Source organism: Lissotriton helveticus, chromosome 7 (assembly GCF_964261635.1).
Source record: "Lissotriton helveticus chromosome 7, aLisHel1.1, whole genome shotgun sequence".
NCBI lineage: Eukaryota > Metazoa > Chordata > Amphibia > Caudata > Salamandridae > Lissotriton > Lissotriton helveticus.
Window position 1 is genome coordinate 1762062917 of NC_136068.1, and position 13806 is coordinate 1762076722.

The window sequence follows — 13806 nt, forward strand, 5'->3', positions numbered from 1 at the left end:
GGACCGGACACCCTGGACATCCTGCATTTTGCTAACAGCTCTACTACCAAGGTACCCTCGCAGTTTTGCATTGGGGTACGAGAAGCCCCAGACCCGAGCACCATTGGCTAGTGAGCCCCCTGAAGGCTTTTCTTTTGAACTAAACTGCTTTCCTGGTTGCTCCAGGCTTGCTCCCGCTTCCCTTCAAAGGAGAAGCGCCACAGACCTTGCTGGTCTGCAACAGAGCCAATCTTGACATCCTGCGTGGGTTGCAGTTGCCAAGGCTTTTTGGGTCCAATCCGGATACCGACATCACAGTCAAATAGATCCATTGTGGGACAGCTCGCATCCATCTCCTGATCATCGTCGATGCCTCCTGGACCTCTTGGCTGAAGAGACAAACTCATCTTCTTCACCTTAAAGCACGCCGCCAGCCTATTTCTTCTAGCCACTAACATCAACATATCCTCTCGTAGTGGTAGGACCCTGCCTTGATTTCCTACGCAAAATCGTTTCCAACCCATACTTGATGCCACAGTCAAGTTAAACATCGCAATTCCTTTATTTTCAGGCACGTTATCTGAGAGAAGCCCGTTCTCACCATCCAAGACTTACCCCCTTGTGACCAGATCACCGTTATCTTGTTGGTAAGTATTTAGTAAAGTGCAGTGTCAATTAAGGAGCAGTGACAATCCCCAGGACGCCAAATCTAGGATAGATGTTCTTTAAATCTACCGTGTTCTTGAATACATCTTGTCCCTAGTAGGGTTATCATTAGAACAGGCGATTCCCATAGAGTTACAATTAAATTGGAGCCTCAGCCTATGACAGGTGTTTTGCATACAAGCGAGACTCTTGATGTGTTTTTTCAACAAACTGCCCGTTTCACGGCAGAGATCCACTAATTGTATTTCTTTTAATTCTCTCTTCTGAAAACTCTTTTCCATGTTTTTTTCTCTCTCCACATTGCAGTGTTTGAGGCCCTGATGAGAATCCCTCACAAATAGACGGGGATTTGAAACGCGTAGGCCATGTCTCAGCTGGTCTGCTTGAGCATCTAGGAGATATTGCTACTCTTGGATCCCTTATATTCTTTTGTACATTACCTAACATTGAATCAATCTTATTGAATGGTGTAAAATTCGAAAGATTTACTGGATTGTACGGTTTCAAAAAAAATTGTAGTGAACTAGTGTATAATCAATGCAGACCCAGCTTGTATTTCATTATCATTTTTATTGTAGTTTGTCAGTATGTGGTATATGTGACAATAATCAGGTATGAGTGTGCTGAATGTTCTTGACTGTGATATGATTGAGGTTTCGGATGATTGAAGTTTCAAATGAATATAGTATGGTGTGTTCATGATTTTTCTAATGCTTCTCACTTTTTTATGAAAAAACAAACTATGTTATGATCATTGAATTTCTATAAAATAAAACTGCGATTAAGTAGCAACACCCTATCTTGAATTATTTTTCTTGATGTGGATGACGAATGTATTTACTGAAATGATGTTATCAGTACTGGCAACTCTTTTTGTTATGTGATATGTAGGCTCAGCCTTGCTGATTAGAGCCAACCCTATTTTGTTTTACAAAGCTCATGCTAAGGCACCCTCTCACATAAAACCAAGCACTCTGCCTCCAGGATTGTTGAGGCCTACCATGGGAGTGGCTTATAGGTGTATATGTGTCTATATGTAAAGGTAGATATAGGTATACTATATCTAAGTAGGGGGTGATTACGCCACCTTACCCAGGCTGTGTGAACAGACCTGTGGCGTCAGTTTGGAAGGCAAAGCAGGGGTGGCACAATACATGCTGCAGCCCCTGGTAGGCCTAGGGTACACCTATGCCCTGGGTACCTATTGTACACTATACAGGGGCTCACAAGAGTGACCCAGTAACCAATCGGGTATGCACCTAAAGTGCATGGTATCAATTTAGAGAGAGAACAGCTGGGCTGTGGGTCTGATTAGTCACATTAAAGTCGAAAAACCAGAGAATCACAGCAAAAAGTGGGGGTGACCATAGGTGGCTGACCCTACTCTCCTACAGTGTTTATCTGAAGATGACTGGGAAGGCAGCAGGAATACACATTCTGACATGTTGCACTGAAAGTAAAGTTGCACTGAGGGTATTGTACCTTGAGACTATATCCACTCTATTTTTCTGTGCAGACCACATTTGGTCCTTTTTCGAAATTTTACTCTGCTGGGTGGATTTCATGGAATTTCACTGTATTAGTGTAATTGTGGGGCCTTTCCACTCTCTTTTACCCCAACTTAACCTCTACAAAACACTATAAGCAAATCGCAAAATGTTGTGGAACCGGAAAACATTTTTTTATTGCATATTGTCCTTCGTATTTTGCAAAAACAAAAAATAATAATCAGACCTGGCCTATTTATAGTCACACAGTGGGTCCAAGCATTACTCAGCATGTCTGTGAAGCATTTGCTGAGGCTGTGGTCAAGCCTGCGCCTTCCAAAGAGCCTGGTGGCTTTTGTAGAGGGGAAGTGGCAGTCTGCCTCAACAGTCACTGTGCTGTGGACCAGAAAGATCTGGTGACACAGGGTTGAGTTGCTTTTATCCAATACAAGATGGTGCTCAACAGTGAAGCACAAAGGAAATTACTGCATCCCAGCATTCTGTTAGGAGTTTGTGTCTCGTGTAAGTCAGTTTTAGGCCACTATGACCCTCTTTCTAAACACTGAGGTATCGTTTATAATCTACCAGAAACCGCGTCTGTGTCTGGATTGGGTGTAAGAGTTGTGCAAATGCAACTCACTTTCTCAGTTTTTCCTGACAAATTTCCTCCAGTAGTTAAAGGACAGTAATGTGTGAATTATGCGGATTTCAAGGACCGCAAAACTGCATCCGCACATTATTCCCCATTCCGACCTGTCAAATTTTACTCAAATTTTACACAACTTAATATGTCCAACATACTCTGAATTGGTTATATCACAATATATTATATCCAGAAATATTGTCTGCCATAAACATTTTGTCCTAAATATTGTTTACAAAAATATTGTGCCACTGAGTCTAGAGATTGTTATTAATTACAATGAGGGTGAAATTTGTGTAGGAGATATTTAGGACACAATATTTATGTCAGTCGATGTTCTGTTCCTATTTCATCTGCTTTACTGCCAAAGACGTGAACATCATGTCCTGAACAAGAAACTCTTCAAACCTTAGCATTTTCAGGGTCCTTTAAATACATACCACAAGCCGTTGCCCGAGCACTGGGGATTGATTCCTTCTTAATACACCTTTTCCATAACGTGAAATGGACCTGGATTAGCCACCAAGTGGCTCTAGACCACATGAGTTTGCATCTTGCCTCATGCTTCATGGTGTTTCTGGAATCTTCGGAACTGATGGGAACTTGAGAATGTATACTGAGGGTAGTTTTCTGCTCTCAATACTGCATTCAACATAATGTTTGTGTGTATGTATGCATATGGTATTACTATAGCACAAACCTAGTCAAAAGGCAGCAGATCCCTGTCCATGGTCATTATTGAATGTAAGTGGCTGCTTACACAATGAGACACAAATTGCATGCAAGAGGGGTGGCCCAAACAACACCTTGAATCAGGGACATTTATTTGCAACAGGGGCTTCTAGTGGAACACTATCAGTTAAAAAGTGTGTGTGATCACATTCAAGATCTTTGGTTGACTCCCATGCTAATCGGATGCTAATCTCAAGTACAAGTTCATGCTCTTGCACAATTAAAGTGTTCTTTGTCCAGACGATGACCCGTTTATTCACTTGGGTTGAAATACTATCGATGATTCTGACAATTGGAGAGGGCTCTTAGCCATTAAGTTATTGCCCAATTTGGAGTTGAATTACTGTATTTACTACAAGAATTGACGGGTTGTTCCATTGTTGTTGTTTTCCCTATATACAATGTGAACTATTTTTTTGAACGCACTATGTGGTCACCTTAGTACTGAGCACATATATATTGAATTATGATTACTACTGTAAATACAATATACTGCTGTGATATTAGTAAGTGGGCCCAGCCTTTTGCTTAATACCATTGATTGATTATTTCTGATTGATTTTTAGAAAATCTTGAATGTGATTACCCACATGTTTTAACTGATACTGCTCTACTTGGACCCCTGATGCACATTTATATAAATAATAAGGCAGGCCTTCAGAGATAGGCAGTCCAGACAAATGACTAGAGACGGATAAGTCCTTCGACACAAGAAATGAAATTGATCATTTTAGGTCGAGCCTGGGCAGCACATGCGCTGCACTGTGAGGCATGCCCACCTGCCAGCTGCGATCGACCAGCCTCGCCCTCGCCACCGTACCACGCATTTGCAGAGCCACCGCCGGAGGAAGATCCTTCTCCTACCTGGCGGCCAAGACATGGAACTCCCTCCCCATCCACCTACGGCTGACCCAGGACCATCTCTCCTTCAGGAAGCAACTCAAGACTTGGCTTTTCGAGCAGTAACGGACCCCTCCTCCCCAGCGCCTTGAGACCCTCCCGGGTGAGTAGCGCGCTATATAAATTTGCTTGATTGATTGATTGATTGCTGTATTGAGGTAGAGACTTGAAGCTCTGCACACTTTCCTCCCACATTTTGCATCGGCTTGTGTCATCGTTCACTGTAAAACGAGGCTGTTCATTGCTCAAAAGGCTAAGTAGTCCCTCCTTAGTACTGCCTCGTCTCGATTTTGTAACCTCCCAAGGCGTCACCCCCTGTTACATGTGCTGTTGCTCAGTAGGGCTTAATTACAGCCCCTGAGCACTATTTTCTCAAATAGCTTTGTTCTGCATGCTCTCTCGTAATGCTTTTTGAAAACATTTATAGCACCTATTTGCAATGCAATAGATCTCGCTTTTGCTAGAGTTTAAGCTATTGTCATTGTAAATGACAATGCCTTTTATTTATCTGTTTTAACAACAACACATAAATAAAAGGCATTGTCATTTACAATGCCAATAGCTCAAACTCTCATAAATGAGAAACCTATTGCATTGCAAATGCTTGTTATATATTTATAAGGAGACAGCTAAACCATGCTGCTACAATAGTTGGAACGAGACATAGAAATAAGCAACATTTGTATTCAAGTGGATTTATCCCTTAATTTACATCCCATTTTTTCACCTACTAGATCACTGATGTTTTAAAATCTTTAAACCACTTCAGCCACGCAGTATGAGAGCATAGACGTATTAATTCCTACATGCTCACATGATATTTTGTAAACCGTACCACTTTACTAACCGATGTTGATTCCCTAGTGACAGCCCACTCTTGCGGCCTCCACCTTTGTGGAAGAAGGTCAGATTGTGGAAAAATGTTGAGGCAGACTCTTTAGTAACTATGCTTCACTCAATTCCTTTCCCTGTGGGGAGTGAGGACAACCTGGACCACAAAAGTGCGGCCCTATTCTCCCGGCTTCAGCAGGCCATTGATTCACTGGCACCTGAACGGAAAGAAAGGGTTAGAGACAAAGGGAAAGGAGCCCCATGGTTTGACGACACACTAAGGGTAAAAAAGCAACACCTCCACCAAGCTGAGAGGCGGTGGAGACTTAACTAAGAGCCAACAGAATTAAAAAACTATAAAGCCCTCTTTGCTACATATAAAGCAGCTATCCTAGTTAGGAAAGCAGCATTTTACGAAGAAAGGATTGCCCTGGCAGGAAATAAACAAAAAGAGATCTTTGCCATTCTGAAGGAACTGAGTCAAAAAGGGGAAAAAATGCCCACAATCGCTCTTCCGAACTGCGATAGATTCCAGGATTTTTTTCTACAGAAAGTTTTGGACATTGTCTCAGAAATCACCACAACCCCCACTGACTTCAGCTCTCTGGATCAGATTAGCCCCCCTGCCCTAGCAGCTAGCTGTCTAGCTTCCCAAGTTTTGATTCTGCCACTCTGGCTGCACAAGCAAAACAAATTAAATCAGGCTCTCGAATGGACCCCTGTCCTCCGAGGCTTTTCCAAATGGCTCTGCCTGGATTGGAAAGGCAGGCTCTGGGATTACTCAATGAGTCCTTAGACCTGGGCACCTTACCAACTAACTTGAAGGAAGCAAGGGTCATCCCCAATTGAAAAAAACAGGGGCGGATACGACAGCCTTAAAAAACTACAGGCCCATCTCACAGCTCCCCTTTCTAGCAAAAATTTGGGAACAACATGTCCTGAAAACACTTGCAAAATATTTAGATGACCACCAATTGCTCCACACTAGACAGGCGGTCTTCAGAGCACACCATAGTACAGAGCTGGTGATGGTGTCGGTCCTGGACGAGCTTAGAGTTAGGGCCGATAACAGCCGAGTGCTCTGATTTTATTAGATCTGTCAGCAGCATTCGACACAGTAGGCCATAACATTCTGCTGAACCGCTTGTCGAATCTGGGCATAAAGGGGCAAGCACTTCAGTGGCTAAGATCTTTCCTGACTGATCGCACTCAGAGTTCAAATGGGTGAGCAGTTGTCGACCTTGGGCTCCCTGACCTGTGGAGTCCCCCAGGGTTCTGCATGGTCTTCACTCCTCTTTATTGTCTACTTGCAGCCCTTGGTGGAGGCTCTCACATGCAGAGACTGCCAGGTCTTTAACTATGCCGATGACATCCAACTCCTGGTCCAGCTTGACAACACCAGCCAGGTTCAAGAGTCAGTAAAAAATCTACTTAGGTTTACTGTTAACTGGATGGCAGCCAATTCCTTGAAAGTCAACCCGGATAAAACCGAGGTGCTTGTTATTCCAGCTCATAATAGCCCTTGGTGTGATCTTTTATGGTCCCTAAAATTAGGGGTAGTCCCAACCCCAGTGCCAGTAGATTAAATCCTGGGACTGAAAAGTGACTCGGATTTGTCTATGTCCTGTCAGGTTTCTTCGGTTGTGGGCATCTGCATGGGCTTACTTAGGCAACTGCGCAGACTTGTTGCTCTCCTCTCTACTTCTGTATTACAATCAATTGTTTCCGCCACTGTCATCTCTCGACTGGATTATGAGAATGCCCTCTATTTGGGCATTCCCCAGAAGTTCTTGAGGAGATAGCCAGTTGTACAAAATGATGCGGCCAGGCTCAATTTTAGACTCCCTAGGAGAACGCGAGCCATTCCACTACTTCATAAATTGTACTGGCTGCCCATTGAACAGCGTGTGCAATTTAAGAGTTGTTGTATAGCCCACAAAGCCATTTATGGGGAGGCTCCGAAATATATAAAAGATAGAGTGAAAAAGTATGTTCCCGGCCAAGCTCTACATTCCTCCGAGGCCTGTAGGCTAGCCTCTTCCAGGTACAATCTTAAAACCAAAGAGGACAGAGCAATCTCAGTCCTCCTTTAACAGATCTGGAAGGATCTACCGGAGAACCTGCGAAAGGAATTGGTTCTGCTTTCCTTAAGAAAGCATTTAAAGACCTACCTGTTTAGAGAGACATTGACATTGGTCTAAGTTCCGCCTCCGCAGTCACTAGACCTTCCTACGCTAACGACCTGTTCTTTCTCTAGAAGTGCTTAGAGACCAATAGTGATTTGCGCTATAAAAAATAAAATAAAATAACATAACATAACAAAATGATAACGCAATGTTAGTATCATTTTATTTTTTTGTGCTGGGCAGTTTTGTGAGGTGGGGAAGAATGGTGGCACCCTCCTAAGTGAGCATGAATGTTTGGTCGGCCCTCTGCGGCGGGCTAAACATTCTTGTACACTTTGTGTATTCTCCACCCAGGCTCCATTACAGCCTTGGTGGAAAACATGCCCAGGCTCCCATTCCCCATCTGAGCTCAAACTCAAAATAGGAGGTATCCCAACCACAGTTTCCTCAATGGAAAGGTACATTGTGATTCGGCTGGTGTTAATCTTGGTTGGACTCCTGTTGACAGTCGCTTCTGTCTATGATGCTGTCGACGCAGGAGACAAAATCTGGCAAAGTCAGCGACACTCAGATGATTTTTCGTCCATGGACCCGCCAACATTTAAATAGAGTGGGTGTACCGCCAAGAGGTGGGCGGTAAAACCACCAAAAAAGCTATGGTGGGACCAGATCCTCCAAGATCTAAAATCAGGCCTCAAGTGCCTAATAACCTCAATGAAAAAAGAGGCACTTTAAGTTACAGTCCAGACATATGGACTTTGCCAGTGCTCGTTTGTATTCATACTGATGTATTTATGTGGTAACGGCATAAGAATGTAGGAACAGAGAACTAGTATCTGTTTGACAACTTTGCAGTTGGAAAGAGAATACCTCAAAGCAGAGTTGAGAGACATACATCAACATATACACCTGCTCGCTACCAATTATTTAACTAATAACGAGAGTCAACAGAGATACTAGCACAGGCAAGTGCAAAGACAGAACACCTCAAAAGCGGATGTTTTGCTGCAAACCACACACATCACTCTTTCCACCACAAGACGTAAGTATAAAGCATTCCAGCATTTACCTATAGGTATTGTATCTTGAACAAATATTGACAAATAGAGGACCCGTTTACCGCAGTACCAGAAATGTTGATAGTATTTATACTGTGAAAAACTATTGCCCACCGCTGATGACCAGCTGCCAAATGACCATTAATTTAACACGTTAGAACACAATTGAGAGGCAACAAAACTAAGTACACATATAAAGGTCAGGACAGAGAACACCAGGAGGAAATGAAGCAGGAAAATCCGTTAGTTGATTCTGTGTATCTTTATTCAATTTCTTTTTCACTGAATACAGATCAGTGCAGCCAATGCATTTCTCCTGGTAAAGGCTTTCTCAGGGTAAGATCCTGTGTCAGGTCAAGAATGCATGTAAAAGCTGATACAGAGCTGCAATTGACACAAACGTACTCCACAAACGCTCTTCTAGCAGCAATCAATTTGTGCGCTGCAGGTAAACATAATAAACAGGTCTTTCTGTCATTTGAGTGGGAAATGAGATATGTAATTGACAACATTAATGATCTAAACTTTGAAAAAAAAACAGACATTCATAGCTATAGCTAAGCTATAACGTGTGCCCCCTCCATGCATTGCTGAAGACCTCACATATTACATCGTTCATGACATGCTCCATGACATAATTTTTGACATCACTGATGATCACTTACTAGTTTATAAGGTTTGGGATGAGTAAAAGGAGGGATAGAGGAGTTAATACAGCAAGTGGGCCAGTCAGCCCTGGATGGGTTCCCTGGGGCCTTTAAAGGGTCAGGAAGAAAGAGGCCCTCCCCTTTTTGTCACATTTTTGAAAATGTCAGCCCTGTGGGGATTGGGGCCCCTGGGGCTTAGGTAAGTGTGGGGTTGTGCTGCTTCCCTCCACTTTTTAATAAATTCAGAATCTGGACATGTGGTTCCTGAGGATACCATCGGCTCAGGGAGAGGGGCTGCTCGCCCATTCCCCATCATTAATATATGCAGCCCAAGAGATAAGGTACATATGACAGCATGCCCGGCACCGTTTGCCTAATTTAGAACTCCTGTCAGCCTTTGGGCACCTTGGAACTGAGCAGCAGACATTTATTGTTACACAGCTCATTGGTGCTTATATGTTTGGCTTAAGAACGATGAAAAGCTGAGTGGACCATGGGGTCACACACAGACTCTTTGAGTAGGTGGATTAGTCGGGAGAATAACTACACCAGACTAATCCATATAGAGGCGTATATCAAACTATGTGACAGCTGATTGGAGCTCATAATACCATGGGCAGAAATAATAGCAAGCCACAGATTTTCCTGAGCAAGTCGAAAACACCTTGAGTAAAAGTCACGCTCCTGATGCTAAACACTTGCTTGAGTTTCACGATTTAATTAAATAAGGTCATGCTCAATAATAGAGGGAAGACAGATATCTGGATTTTAACTGACAATTCTTATCTACCTTCTTCTGCAAAATCACACGATGCTTTTGAAGAATAAAACCAGAGGCAGTGGAGTGTCGATCAGCAACCATGAAGCTATAACAAGCTCAGAAATCTGATATTCAAGCTGAAATTTATGAGAGCCTGCAAATCATGTATGAAAGCCTATCTCTGAATTACTTATTACAGTCAAATTGAGATGTCCCCAGTCACCTATAATAATGAAATGATAGGTTTGCCTTTTCTTATTACAGTTCAGTTGAGATGTCTCTAGTCACTTATCATAATTAAGTGATATAACTGCTCTGTAGGACTCTAGGAAATATGAGTTTTCTGCATTTTCACCTTGGATTTTTTGCCTTTTGCTGGACACAATATTTTCTGCTCCCGGTGGAGCTCTGTGAATTTTACCCTTGCTAACTAGTAATAAAGTGTTTGTGCTTCTCCTTTAAACATGGTAAAATTGAGATAATCCTAACTGGCATATTGTACTTACAGATGAGTTCCTATTATATAATACAAAGTGTACCTGGGTCTGTAAGTTAAATGCCACAAGTGGACTGAGCAACCATTGTGGCAACCACTACAGGTACAGTGTAAACATGACTGCAGGCCTACCCTCTGAAGCGTAGCTGGGCAGTTTTAAAATGCTAATTTGGCCAGTCAAAAACATTTTATGGGCCTAAACCTACCTTTTAAATATTTATAACTCACCCCCAAAGTTGGCCTTATTGCCCATATTGCAGAGTGCGTGGTATTTGAAAGTATGGTATGTAAACGTTTAATGTTACACATGTACTTGGAGAGAAAAGGCACCGAAAGCTATTTTCACTGAAGCAAGGCTGCCTGTTCCAAAATCAAAAAACAATACTGCATATTGGGAATGAGACCAGTTAGAAGAGATAATGAAACAACTATTTTTACTACCTCTTAAACACCCAATTCAATGGTGAATTCTGATATATACTAAATATTAAGGAAAAGTAACTTTCAGAAATCTACCTTTTCCCTGCCTAAAGTTCCCGGATGCTAAACTGCAGTTATATTTTCTACTTCTGCCAGTCATTAATTACCATTGTTATAACCACATGACGAGATGTGAACGGGCTATCAGCGTTGAGATAAAGTCTTATGTTCTAGGCAGGTGTTGTTCGGACCTTAATCTGTGGGCTGGGCCCAGAAATGTGATTAACTTCAAAGAGGCCTACCCTGTCACCAGCAGTTCTAGCTAACACCCAGGCCGGACCCTTCCCTTTTCTCAACAGCCAAGTAGGCTTCAATCACAGCGGCCCTCCTAGAATGTCAAAATAGCTTGAAAAGACTTCTGGAATTCTTCATGTAACACTTGGAGTCAACTTCAAATGAAGGAAAGAGGATGACAAAACAATCCTTTTGCATCCAGTTTCTCATTGCTGATAACTATAATTGTGGTCTATCAATCTTCTGTCTCTGGTTTTATTGGGGTGTACAATGGCTGCCTCAAATTGGATTTTAGTGCTAGATTTGTTAGGACACAAGGATTCCCATAGAACACTCCCCATGCACACCACTAGCCCTCAGAATCCAGATCAGCGTGGCCAAAGGCTTTCCCCATCTTCAAAATGCACAAAGTGGGTAAAGTGAGACCCAGGAACCTTTACATCATTGGTTAGGGGTTTTCCTGGGGAAATTGCCAGCCACTAGTTCATGCAGGCCATAAATGTGGCATGTCCAGGCACCCAAAAAAAAGGACAAAAGGAAGGTGCACTGGACAAATCAAACAAGTGATGAATCTTTACAAATTCTTCTTTATTATTCAATTTCTTTTGGACAAAACAGCGGCACACAGCCAATGCGTTTCGTTCCCCCGTGCCTCGGGAACTTCGTCGGGCTTGATATTTTGATAGGCAGTTAGACTGCCAAATGCGACTCAAACACAGTGTGTATCCGGATTGAAGTACCGGAAGAACCCATCACGGTTGAAGCGAAATATCTTAAGAATTCATGCAGAAGTGTATTGATATGTAAATATAAGGATTCAGCAATATAGTAAAATCAAGGTTAGTTAGGGCCACTCTCCAGGATCCCAGAAGTTGAAAAGGGATATGGTGAATTGTATTGGAACAAGTATAGATGGCACCGCAGATATGGAATATCCTTCCCAGTCGTTTCACTCAAGACAGTACTCATAGAGGGCAAAGTGACAAGGTCACAAAAAATATCCTCGTGCACCGACCGGTCAGAAATTCCATGATAAGAAACTGAACGGCAGGGGTAGCGGGCGTCTCACTCAGTGCTGCGAGCTCCAGGCACCCACTTTAGAATACTTGTGGGCCTATAGACGAGGACTGAACCTGCTGTCTGTGACCTAAGAAGAGCCAAGAAGACTCACACTGCTTTCCTTCTGGTACACAGGTCAGAGAAGTGGACTCCAAGGGTTGTATGGCTGACCTCTTGTTTATGCTACATGGCCACAACTAGCAACAAGAGGCCTTTTCCTGCGCCTACCCAGCTTACCATCGGCAAATGAACATGAACTGGAACCTCTTGTGGGCCTCTGCCTGTCACCCTGTGAATTTCTAAGTGCCTCATCAGAGGTCCCGAGGGGCTTTAAAAGTGAACTTTTGGTGGGTGGTGGGACTTAAAGGAATAAAATCAGCATGTAAAAACTTTGACCAGGATGACCTGGTACGTGTATCAGACCAGTCCTCCGTTGCGTTCACCTTCAAATTTCACCTAGATCTTGTTCCACCATGTTCATTGGCAAATTGTGTTTCTTGGTGCTTTTTCTACTTCAAAATCTAAAATCGTATCTCTAATTCCCCTCATTGGATAGTTGTCAATTGTGTCATTTTATGTGTGAAATGTATTCTATGTTTATAATTCAGTATGGTATTTATAATATTTAGTATTTAAGCTTTTTACTGTTTTAGTACTTTATAAATACTTTGCACATTGCCTCTAACTTACACCTGTCTGCTCTGTGCCATAGATACCAAGGGGTTGAGTCCAGGTTAGTTTAGTAACTGTAGTGATTCACCATAACACAGATTGCGATTATTTCTTGAGGTGCATAACTAACCCCTCAACTAATAGCCCGATTTCTTGACCTGCCCCTTCCATTATTACAGTTGAGCTGTGACATATTGCCTGCAAGTACAGTCTGCAGGCCAGGTGAAAGGTAGGTCATGGAGCATTGTTAGATCTGGCATCATTGGTGTGGTTTCCCCTGTATTTTTGCTATTGCCTCCTGTGTTTTGACTGTGTTGGACTTCATTTTGCTGGTCTGGATGGTTTGGGCTGTTCAGGGCTGTTCAGTGCCAGAGTGCAAGTGCTCCCTTTGTGAATTGTTGTTAGGGGTTGGTATTTCCATAATTAGCCTATTTGATTTACTAGTCTGTCCCTAGTAAAGTCCACTGTGTGTGTCCAGAGCCTGCACATCAAATGCTGCTAGGAGGCCTGCAGCACTGGTTGTGCCACCCACACAAGCAGTATGCAAATGTAACTCAGGCCTGTGGGCAGTCTAGTACTGCCATGTCAACTTGGCAAGTGCACCCACTTGCCAGGCCCTAACCTTCCCTTTTCTTACATTTTAGTCACCCCTAATGTAGGCTCAAGGTACCTCTGTACGCAGGGTGCAGTGTATGTGAAAGGTAGGCCATGCCCTGATGTGTGTGCCGTGTCTTGATAGTCAAATACTGCCAAATTCATTTTTCACTACTGCAAGGCAACCTGTTCCCATAGGATAGAATAGAGAGTTTGTTTATAACATCCATTAATCATAACTACCCCTGGACCATGGTAGGAAAATAAAGTTTAGTATGCCTGAAGTCAGAATGTTAAAATGCACCTTTTAGTGAGGGTGATTTTGACATTGTGGGTTTGAGAATACCACTTTTAGAAAGTAGGTATTTTCTTGCTTAGCCATCCAGTGTGCCTCTTCTAGGATGTGTATTGACTGTCTGGCTTTGGGTGACAGGAGCTGGGG

General features: G+C 42.8%; 1 protein-coding gene across 4 annotated transcripts in view; it reads right to left on the bottom strand.

Annotated features, from left to right (window-relative positions):
• LOC144767681 (putative G-protein coupled receptor 33) overlaps nt 1–13806 on the bottom strand; it is a 204287-nt gene that overhangs the window by 135753 nt on the left and 54728 nt on the right. The window contains exon 3 of one of the 4 annotated variants that reach the window (XR_013598309.1): nt 8730–8864. The exons of the other annotated variants lie outside the window; for them this stretch is intronic. The gene's annotated coding sequence lies outside the window, so the exon portion shown is untranslated. Of the gene's footprint in view, nt 1–8729; nt 8865–13806 lie in introns of those variants that run through there. 4 annotated transcript variants of the gene reach the window in all.